The sequence below is a fragment of the Peromyscus maniculatus genome, chromosome 15 (assembly GCF_049852395.1).
Source record: "Peromyscus maniculatus bairdii isolate BWxNUB_F1_BW_parent chromosome 15, HU_Pman_BW_mat_3.1, whole genome shotgun sequence".
Lineage (NCBI taxonomy): Eukaryota > Metazoa > Chordata > Mammalia > Rodentia > Cricetidae > Peromyscus > Peromyscus maniculatus.
In genome coordinates this window covers 4401204-4412543 of record NC_134866.1, presented here as the reverse complement: position 1 = coordinate 4412543, position 11340 = coordinate 4401204, and positions in this window count along the sequence as shown.

Below are 11340 nucleotides of genomic sequence, written 5' to 3'. Positions count from 1 at the left end.
CAGAACACCCAATAGGCTGGATCCAAAAAAAAGTCCCCTCGCCACATAATAATCAAAACACTAAACACACAGAACAAAGAAAAAATATTAAGAGCTGCAAAGGAAAAAGACCAAGTAACATATAAAGGCAAACCCATCAGAATAACACCAGACTTCTCAATAGAGACTATGAAAGCTAGAAGATCATAGACAAATCTCATGCAGACACTAAGAGACCACGGATGCCAACCCATACTATTATACCCAGCAAAACTCTCAATCACCATAGGTGGAGTAAACAAAATATTCCAGGATAAAACCAGATTTAATCAATACCTGTCCACAAACCCAGCCCTACAGAAAGCACTAGAAGGGAAAATTCAACCCAGAGAAGCTAACAGTTGATGAAAGATATGACAAGCATTAATGTGTGGGTGAAAAGCTTGGTGAAATTCTGAGTGAAGTTTTAGTTAAAGTTGGTTGAACTTGGGATTGACTGGGAGGCCAAAGATTTAAAAAGCAGAAGATTCTCTCAAGACACAAGTTGTGTGATAATAGTGTGTTTTGTGTGTGTGAATGAGAATTTGTAAATGTTGAATTCTAGGCTCCAACAATCATTGTCAGTGCAGATCAAGCTGCAAGTATTTATGCTTTAAAACTTAAATTATAAAGCTAGTTACGTCTTTCTAACAACTAGTTTTAATGTTTATGAGCATATTTTACCTACATTACCTTTTTAGGATGTTGAGAAAGATGCATCACAAGCACAGGCTGGAGGCTGGGGGCTAGATGGTTTTGAGGAAGAGGTCTTGGTGGATTCTTTCAGAGAGCAAAGGGAAGCAATGGCTTCTGGGAAATGAGCTAAGTTTTAATCTAGTCTTTAAGATTAGAAGTCAAAGACAAAAATATTAAGGAAATGAAAACCTAATTGATCTTTGAAGTATTGTTATGTGGAATTGAGTGGGACTTTTGAGGCCTTTCTTCCAGAAAACAAGGACTTGGTTGTCAGGCCTATATTAGGCCTAAACCTTGGTGCCATGTATTTGTACTTAAATCATTTCAATGGAAAGTGTCTTAGTGATTGGAACTTCTAGTGCAGTTTGGAGTTCTTCCATTTGAAAAATGTGATATTTGTATGGGATTGTTTGAATCTTGTTTTCTAGTCCCTCCCCATCACTGGGGAGTCTGAAGGTAGATTTTTCTCTTGATAAAGGAACAAAAAAAGTGAACATCTTGTTTGTAAATAGGTATCTAGTAACTAGTGGTAAACTTGAAATGGTAGAATTCTTTAAAGCCTAATTCTAGGTAGCCTTAAGAAAATGTATCTTAATTATTTTTGAACCTGTATTCACCTTGTTTTTTTTTTCAAATATCTTAAGTTATATTTTCTTTTTCAGAGCTGCTTCTTATTTGGGGCTACTTTTTTTTATTTTAAATTGAGGCATAATTCATAAAAGGGTATATTGTTTTGATGAGACTTTTTACAACTGTGGCTGGATGTCTTTCTCTAGTCTTCCAAGAAGGGCCATTTTACTTTTTTAGAGTTACTTTTTAAAGTCATGAGGTCAACAACTTGGGACTACTATGCATGTAAGTGCTAATGCAAATTAAAGCCCAAGTTGACCTCCAGCAGCAGTTCATTCTATGTTGACAGTGAGAGAACACTTTGCCTGTTAGGATACTGTTACTCGTGGACTGAAATGCTGAAGAAACCCCTCCCCCTATTTTGTTTTTTGCAAAAATCAAGGTATATTCTAGGGTTTCCTGGTTGACCTCAACAGATAAACTGAAATGATAGTCTTAGTTCAGAAATGATCTGAATGTAGATTTACAGTCTACGTGTACAGCTGGCTAAGTGAGATCGCTTTCACTGTTCTGCATGTATTCCATCGGCTCCCCATTAGTCACTGAACTCTTAAAACTGGTATTGTAACATTATCACAATGTTTTGCGCCAATTTTATAAACTTTACAGTGCAATATGTGTTCCTTTTCTGAGGCACACCAAAGGTATATTTCTCAAGGTTCTGCTGCTATCAGCAGCGTTGATGGAGGATTTTTTATACATTTGTAATAGATAGAAATAAACCAGAAAAAAAGAAGAAAAAAAGGTGGTGGAGGAAAAAGTGAACACTGCAAGAATACTCAAAAGGGCTGAGAGTTGCAAACACCAAGAATGGCTTTGCATAGTAAATGGAATAGAACATCTCTGAACTATAGCTTACTTTTCCTGGTTTGGTCTGACAGAATGATTGAATGCTTTTGTACAAAAATCAGAGCCTTAAAAACAAGGATTTGGTGAGATTGTAAAATGGTGTGCCACTTTGGCAAAACAGTTTGGTGGTTGGTCAAAACGCAAAACATTGTTACTCTGTTACTCAACAATTCTACCCTTAGGAATATATCCTCAAACTACTGAAAATGTGCACCTATGAAACATGTAAATGAAGGTTTACAGCAGTGTGTTGCTAATAGTAAAAAAGTTAAAACAACTCAAATAGCTATCAAATACTGGAGAGAAATAAAATGTGGCTTATTCATACAATAGAATATTATTAAGACATAAAAATGAATGAGAAACTGACAGATTAAATGACTTTGGTGAACCTTCATAATTTCATTTGTAGATCTTTCCATTTCTAATTTATAAATACATTTGGGGTTATAAATTATAAATGTACTGTCCCCTGTCAACATTGTATACTTCTATTTGATGATTTCTGTGTCAAACATTATATGGAAATGTTTCCAAGTATTTTCTGTATTAACTGTGAATGAATAGAACAAAATAAATTGCCTGTGATGGAAAAAAAATACAAAATCAATAGAATGAAGGAAAAGGCATCATATGTAAAAAATGGTCTATCCCAAGCAAAACAACCCAGTATATGTCATGGTTGATTCTCAATAACATGGTTGAGTCAAGTAAGACAATGTATACACATCTAAAGTGAGTTCACAGATGTTTCTGATGTAAGAGATGATGGGGATTAGGGGGTCAGGATGTAGGGAGGTGAAATCTAAATATTGATAAAATTCTGACAGTAGGTAGCTAAATATTTATGAGTAATTTAGGGAAATAACAGAGAGATTACAAAAAGAAACATATCCATAAAAAGATTAAAAAAGAAAACTATCCATAAAAAGAAGTTTGAGGCCAGCCTGGGCTACCAAGTGAGTCCCAGGAAAGGCGCAAAGCTACACAGAGAAACCCTGTCTCGAAAAAACCAAAAAAAAAAAAAAAAAAAAAAAAAAGAATTCACAATAAAAGCAAAAGATACCTGCCTCCGGTATGCCTTACTCATGATGAGGTGGAATTAAACCCACAGCAGAATCAAGCTACCACATAGACAGATTATAAAATGAATGCTGCTTAGTATTATCCAGAGTTGTAAAATGTGTAGCATTCTTGATGTAAAGCAGGCTACTGAGAAGAAACATGGATTAGAAAAGGAGGCAGAGTCCTCTCTCAAGGGAAAATCAAGGTGGGGTTTCAGAGAAAGCAAATAACATATTGGCCAGGACCTTTGATGTGTCTGAACAGACAGGGACTAACTGGGGGACAGAGTTTCAGAAATACCCAAAGTGTGGTACCAGAGAGGTGGAGACATTGCTATGGCAACAACTCGATTTGTCTGATCTGAAGAAGAAAGCTTAACATTTCTAACAGATTTTTGGATCATAGACAATTGTCTTAGAAGTAATGGTTAAGAAATTTATGTAGATCTGAAGAGAGTTTTGTTGAGGAGCCATGCCAAATTATGAATTTAATAAACAAACATGCCTGTAAACATCCTTCATGTAGTCTCTTTACATCAAGTACCGGGCAAAAAGCCTTGAAGGCAAACAGAAAAAAAAAGATGAGTCACCAAGGAATGGCAGCTTAGCTGACTTCAGCGCCTTCCTCAGGAACAAAATACCTCCAGTGTGCTGCAAGTGTGCACCTGCCAACCTGCAAATCAGAAAAGCAAAGACACAGAGAAATGGTCAGGCCCAAATCTCGCCCAGCGGTCTTGGTGAGGGCAAGAAATCAGTGAAGCAGAAGCTCAATTCTGGATGAAGTTGGACGCTGGAAGCAGCAAAACTGAGTAAAGATCAGTCAGTCTAATCACACCCCGACCGAATGAAACACTACCCCAATCCAGGGCATCCATGGTTTGAGGTACAGAACATGGGGGCCTGCAGAGCAGGTGCTGACTTCTGCAGCCCCTCCCCCCTCCTCTTCATCCTCCTTGCAGCCTGACAAGTGTCCTGGCTGCCCCCGTGATTAGCTTTATCCTTTATCTTGTTAACATTCTGAGTTTTACTGTCTTCAGCTATAATGTGGGAGTAGCAACAGTCATGCAAAGTTAAAAGAATAAACAAAGTTTCAGAAAGCCCTTTAGCCCATGGAAAAACCCTAGCCGACACCATCATTATCAGCTTAACTGTTGGGTGTCCAGGGATTTCTGAAGCACCAACACAACCATTAAAGCCATTGTAAGCTCAGGTAGGACTGAGGTGTTACTGAACACACAAAGGAGCTTCATAGCCTCTCCAAAATCTACCTAATATAAGTATTACTAGGGGTGTCACCATCCCCGATATCAAAATTGTACTACGACAGAGCTATAGAAATAAAACCAGCACGGTATTGAGGTAAAAACAGACACATGGGTCAATGGAATCAAATTGAAGACTCAGACATAAGTCTATACACCTATGGACACCTGATTTTTTAAAAAGTAAAGTCAGAAATACACACAGGAAAAAAGACAACAACTTAAACAAATGATGCAGGTCAAACTGGATGGCTACATGTAGAAGCATGCAAATCGATCCACATTTATTACCCCGCACAAATCTCATCTCTGCGATGAGCTCCTTGGCCAGTGATGAAGAATGACCACCACTGAGGATTCTTCTCAGATCACACTTTATTGGAGTGCCTCTTGGTTAAGGGAGAGCGGGAGGTGAGGGGCCCCGAGAACTAAATTGCAGCTGCTTATATGAGGACTCAGGCAAACGTGCCATACTGTGATTGGGTCCCTCCAGAATGCAAGCACGGGGAGCCACGGGATAGGCTGAGGACATAAGGTCGATTACCATACCCGTGCATGCGCAGGTCACAGGACACGTAGTCCCGAGAGCATAGCCAAATATGGAGTTGTTTACAGCTAGGCTACCAGGAAGCCAGCGCCATCTTTGAATAGCGGCTCCTTACACATCTCTAGATGTGCAAGAACCTCAACCAAAGACAAAATAATCCAGAATCTGATAAAAGAGGGGGCAGAGAATAGTCTTGAACTCATTGGTACAAGACAAGACTTTGTAGAGAGAACACTGATAGTATAGGCACTAGGGACAATAATCAATGAATGGGACTCATGAAACTGAAAAGCTTCTGTATGGCAAAGGACAGCATCTTCCAGACAAAGAAGCAAGTTACAGAATGGGAAAAGATCTCTACCAATAACACATACGATAGAGGATTAATATCTAAAATGCATAAAGAACTAAAACAAATAACCTATTTAAAAATGAAGTAAAGCTCTGCTGCCCAACCCCATATTCCTGAATATCCTCCCTGTGGTTAGCCCTTCCCTGCATCCCCAGCATACTACACAGGCACAGGTGTAAACCACACCAGGTGAGAAAACAGGTGAGTGACGGGCCTCCCAGCTGGACCGCCCCAAAGTCCAGACCCTAAACCCCAGGGCACAGTCTGTGCCCCTCCCCCTCCCATGCCAGCACCAGCAAGGCAGCTGGGCCCTGCCCCCAACCCTGCTGGAACTCCAGGGCTCTGGTGCAGTCCCCACCAGCAGGCAAGCAGGTGAGAGATCTGTCTCCAGGCTGCACCATGACCCCCGCCACCCCCTGGACTCTGTCCCTCCAAGAGCCACTCTGCCACCCAACCCCATGCACCTGAACATCCTCTCCATGGTGATCACTCCCCTGCAAAACCAGCTACACAGACACAGGCACAACCCACACCAGGTGGAAAAACAGGTGAGTAAATGCCAGTGTAAGAATGTGTTCACCAACCGAAAGAGCAATATGGCACCACCAGAACCCAATTATCCTACAAGAGCAAGACCTCAACATTCCAGTGCAGCTGAAACACAAGAAAATGATCTTAAAAATAACTTTATGAAGATGACAGAGGCCCTTAAAGAGGAAATGAAATATTTTCTTAAAGAAATTTCTTAAAGAAATTCTTAAGAGGAAAAGACAAACAAAAAAAAATGGAAGAAATTAATAAATCCCTTAAAGAAAACCAAGGAAAAAAACCAAACCAGTGAAGGAAAAGATTCAAGACTGTAAAATTGAAACAGAAAAATAATAAAGAAAGCACAAAATGAGGGAATTCTGGAAATGGAAAATCTGGGGAAGCAAACAGTAACTACAGATGCCAGGACCAACAGAATACAAGAGATGGAAGAGAGACGCTCAGGTGTTGAAGGTGCGATAGAGAAAATGAATTTATTGGTCAAAAAATGTTAAATTCAATAATTCCTAACACAAAACATCCAGGAAATCTGGGACACCATGATGGGGGGATAAATGGAAGGTGGAGGAAGGGATGAGAAGAGAGGAGGGAGGGGGAACTGTGGTTGGTATGTAAAATAAATGAAAAAAATTAATAAAAATGTAATAACTAAAAAAGGGGGGGTATAGTACTAAATAGAGAATTCTCAAAAGATGAAACACAAATGTCTGAGAAACATTTAAAGAAATTCTTGACATCCTTAGTCATCAGGAAAATGCAAATCAAAACTACTTTGAGATTTCATTTTACACCTGTCAGAATGGCCAAGATCAAAATAGCAAACGACAGCTCATGCTAGTGAGAATGTCAAGTAGGGGAACACTCATCCATGGCTGGTAGGAGTGCAAACTTGTACAGCCAAGTATGGAAATCAGGGAAGTTCCTCGGGAAGCTCAAAGTAGACCTACCTCAAGATCCAGCTTTGCCACTCTGGAACATATACCAAAAGGACTCTACACCCTGTAACAGAGGCACTTGCTCAACCATGCTCATTGCAGCTCTATTCATAATACACAGAAAGTGGAAACAGCTTAGATGTATGTCAATTGATGCATGTATAATGAGAATGTGACACATTTACACAATGGAATATTGCCCAACAAAAACAAAATCATAAAATTCCCAGGTAAGTGGATGGAGCTAGGAAATATCATCCTGAGTGAAATAACCCAGACCCAAAAAGACAAACATGGTATGTATTCTCTTATATGTGGATATTAGCTTTTAAGCCTTCAATAGGCATGCTATTATTATCTGAATAACCATGGAGGTTAGATATAGAATACGGAGCTAGTAGGGAGGGGTGATCTCCCAAGGAAGAGGAAATAGAATGAATATACAGTGATAGAGAAACTAAAGAAGCTAGAACAGGAGGAATAAATGTGCAGGGGAAGGTAAAGGAGCGAACATGGGGAGGTCAGCTAACATGAAGTCATTTGAGAGGGTCAAGGGCAGATCTGCTACAGTAGAAGCTTCTTAAAAATATATAAATATAATGAAAGAAATCTAAATGCAGTCACCAGATAACCGAGGATTCAAAGCCCCCAGTAGACATCCTTCACCACCAAGTGAAACCTCCAGTGCCAGGAATGGGTCACATCTAATTGAGTTGTTGGCCAAAGAGGCCCCGTGGTGGAAACACCCTGAACAACCCAGGCTGTTGCCAAGGCTATTAACTGGTCTCCCAAACCTGATGGTAAGACCCTATTGCTGAATACAACACCCACACACCACACTGAACATGGAGAAGTTGAGCTGGTGCCTGACTAGAGTCTTCACATTACTGGAAGGTGCTCTGCGTGATACCAGAGGAGAAAGATAAACACCAACCCAGCTACAAACCCTGCAATCTACAATGGTGAGCTGCCTGCAGGATACACTGGTGTAACAGTGGCACAAAGTTGTGGGAGTAACTAACCACTAATCCCAGGCCCACTCCAAGAGATGGAACCCACGCTGGACCCTGATTGAGTGACCGAGAACCTGAGACTAGATAGGCCGGGGACCTAGGGAGAAACCAAATCTCTTGTTCTGATAAAGGAATGTAGCAACAAAATGACTCCTAATGATGTTCTGCTGTACCCATAGATCAGTGTCTCAATCACCCATCATCAGAGAAGCTTTCACCTGCAGTAGATGGGAACAAAAGCAGAGACCCATAGCCAGACAATGTGAAGAGAGTGGAAGACCCTGGAACACCCAGTTTGAAATGGGTTGTCCTCATTAAATCTGTCCCAGGGAATTATGTAGAAGAAGAGGCAGAAAGATTGTAAGAGCCAGAGGAGATGGATGATACTAAGGAAACAGTGTCTTCCAGACACAACAGGACAGACATACAGATGAATAACAGAGGCTGTGACAGACAGCATGCATGAGGCCAGCACAGGACCAAAACAGTGCCAGTACTGAGATGCAAAGTAGACATGAGAGCTCCCATTTCTAATCAAGAAGCTATCCCCAATTAACAACCACTTGTAAAGGAAAAAATAATTTCTCCAGGGGAATTTCACTGGGTAAAAGGGCAGGTACCATGCCAGCAGTAGATGGCCGACACAAGATGAACTCCAACTTTGTGCTTGTATAGTGTGTGTGTGTGTGTGTGTGTGTGTGTGTGTGTGTGAACGTGCACACGTGGGTTTGAACATGCATTACTCATGTTCTTTGTTTTTTTTTTAAATATTTTTGTTAGTTTGTTCATTTTGATTTACCTTTGTTTGTCTTTTCTATTTGCCTGTCTGTTTTTTAAGAGGAAGAGAAAGAAGTCAAGGAGGAGGAAGGGTGGGAAGGTAGAGGATCTGGGAGGAGATGAGGGAGGGGAAACCATGATCAGAATATATTGTATGAAAATGACTTTATTTTCAATTAAAAAACTTACAGCATAAGAAAGTTCATGGGTGAGGGCTAGAGGGAGTTAGAGGGGGAAGTGGAGATGAATATAATCAGGATATATTTTTATCTCCTATGTTTTCAAGGAATAAACCAAAATACTACATTTTTTTTAAAAAGCCCAACCATCATCATCATGCCTTGCCTGAAAGAAGCCCCTGAGTCTAAGTTAAAAATAAAAAAAAAAAAAAAAAACCTCCAGGGGTTTATCATTCTTGATGTTAAATAGTGATGTGAGAATTTACACTCAATATCAGCCTCCTCACACACGCCATCGAAGTCAGTGTCCACAAACTTTGATATAAAGAAGAGGACGTCTGTACCAAGAAATGAGATAAGACTCTAGACCCCACATTCCACACTAAAGATGGAGGAACCTTCGGTGAGCCAGAGAGACTTCTGTCAGGGAAGTGAAGGTGGCTGCCGCCTTGCCTCCTCCTGTCCTTTCAGCAGTTACAGTGATAGATGTGTGAGTTCCAGGACGCGGCTAACTTACTGACGTGCCTACAGTTACATCATGTCGTCCCTCATCACCTCCTCTCTTGTGACATGAAGCTTACGTAGGCTGAAAAAACAAAACCTATACTAAAAAAAATGTCATGCCAACATCGCTTTTTGCAGGCTTGGTTGAAAAATGTATTGAGTACAATTTTCTGGGTTTTAAAGATCGGTAAACACTTGTTCCTACAAGGACTGGTTTTAGATACTGATTAACAATCGCTAACTGAACATCTGACAGGAACTGGAAAGTTAGAAATTACACACAGGAGGAGGGAGGCGATCAGCACAGGTTGGCAAGGAGTGTGTGTCTGGGGGAGAGCGGCTCTCTCTCTTGCTTTTACTGTGTTTATAATGAGCTTCTGTGATGCCACAGGACAGTTTAAATGCTCCTTCACTTCTACTGAAACACATAGGCACATGCGTGCATGCACATGCAAACACACACACACACACACACACACACACACACACACACACACACACACACACACACACACACACCAAGTCAGGGCAGAGAAGGAGAAAGCTGTCTTGAGAAAAAGAAGCCATATCTATGCTGAGAACCATTAACTTCTTGGTGACATTTGGAACATTATTGGCTAATTTTTAATTTGTTATTGTTAAGATTAATCTGGGGAGTGGGAAGAGGGAAGAAGGGGATCTTTGATTAATGTGTAAAATGAATGAAAAAGTTTTCTTAATAAAAAAGGAAGAGAAAAAAAGATTAACCTGGGAACTGTCAGGAAAAAAGAATTTGCTAACAATTGCTGAAAAGTTGGCTGTTTCTAGATGCCTTTGTCTACATTTACAATATCCAGGTAGTTGTCAACAACAGACACAATACATAGAATAACAAAACACTATTCTTTTTGAAGATATCCACCAATAATTCACAGTTTAAAAAGTACCCAGAGTACAAAGCCTCCACTAACCTCTCTAGTGAGAGGTTGCTGATCTTAGTTAATTTACACACAAGACACACATGGTTAATTTACACATGGGACACACTCCTGCATGTGTGCACAGTATCTCTGTAAAGCTCCAGAAAGGGCGACCTCAACCCTCTTTTATGGGTCTGAACTTGAACTGTTGGTTTGTATTACTATTCACTTAACTGTTAACCTGAAATTGTTTTTACCTCTTTGCTTTGGATACAATTGCTTGGTCACAAGATACATCATGATCTTAATTTTGATTTTTTTCTTTTATTCGTCTCTCGTACATTACATCCCCACTGCTATTTCCCCTTCCTCCACTCTTCCTAGCCCCCACCATCCCATCTCTCCTCTTCCCCAGATCCACTCCTTCTCTATTTCCCTTCAGAAAGACCATACAGTAAAATCTTGTCTTTACCCTGTGTGCACAGTATTGGACTGAGCTGCGTGGTAGAGTTTAGGATTACTCTGTGAGTAGGTACCAGCAAAAGGTAGACCGAATCATGTGCCACTCAAAAATTCCTCATGTGGTTGCATGTGGTTTCTTTATTCTAATTAAGTAAGACACAATCAGAAGACAAACACTAGTTCGTAAGGGTGAGTTTACCTTAGTTTTGATATAGAACCCTTACTGGGGGAGGAGCAGATTCTTGCAGTCCAGGAGGATATTAAGGATTCACTGTCCAGCTGTAAATGCCCCTTTACTTTTCCCTTGAGCTTAGATAAATGGTACTAAAGGATTTCCAAGGTCAAATCACTGTAGCGTTGGAGCCAGCCAAGACGCTGCAAGAGGAACACTGTGGGAGCTTCCTGCTTTCTAATGGAGAATTAGATGTCATGAGATACTGTTGGTGATTTGAGGACTAAGTAGCTGTGACTTGAATGCCTGGAGTGAAGTCCCAGGAAGAAAATTTAACAGCTAAGAGTTCGACAACAGACTTCAGCCGCTAGCATTGGGACAGCAGAGAAGAAAACGCTACAGAAGAGATACACACTCTACAAGACTCCCAGG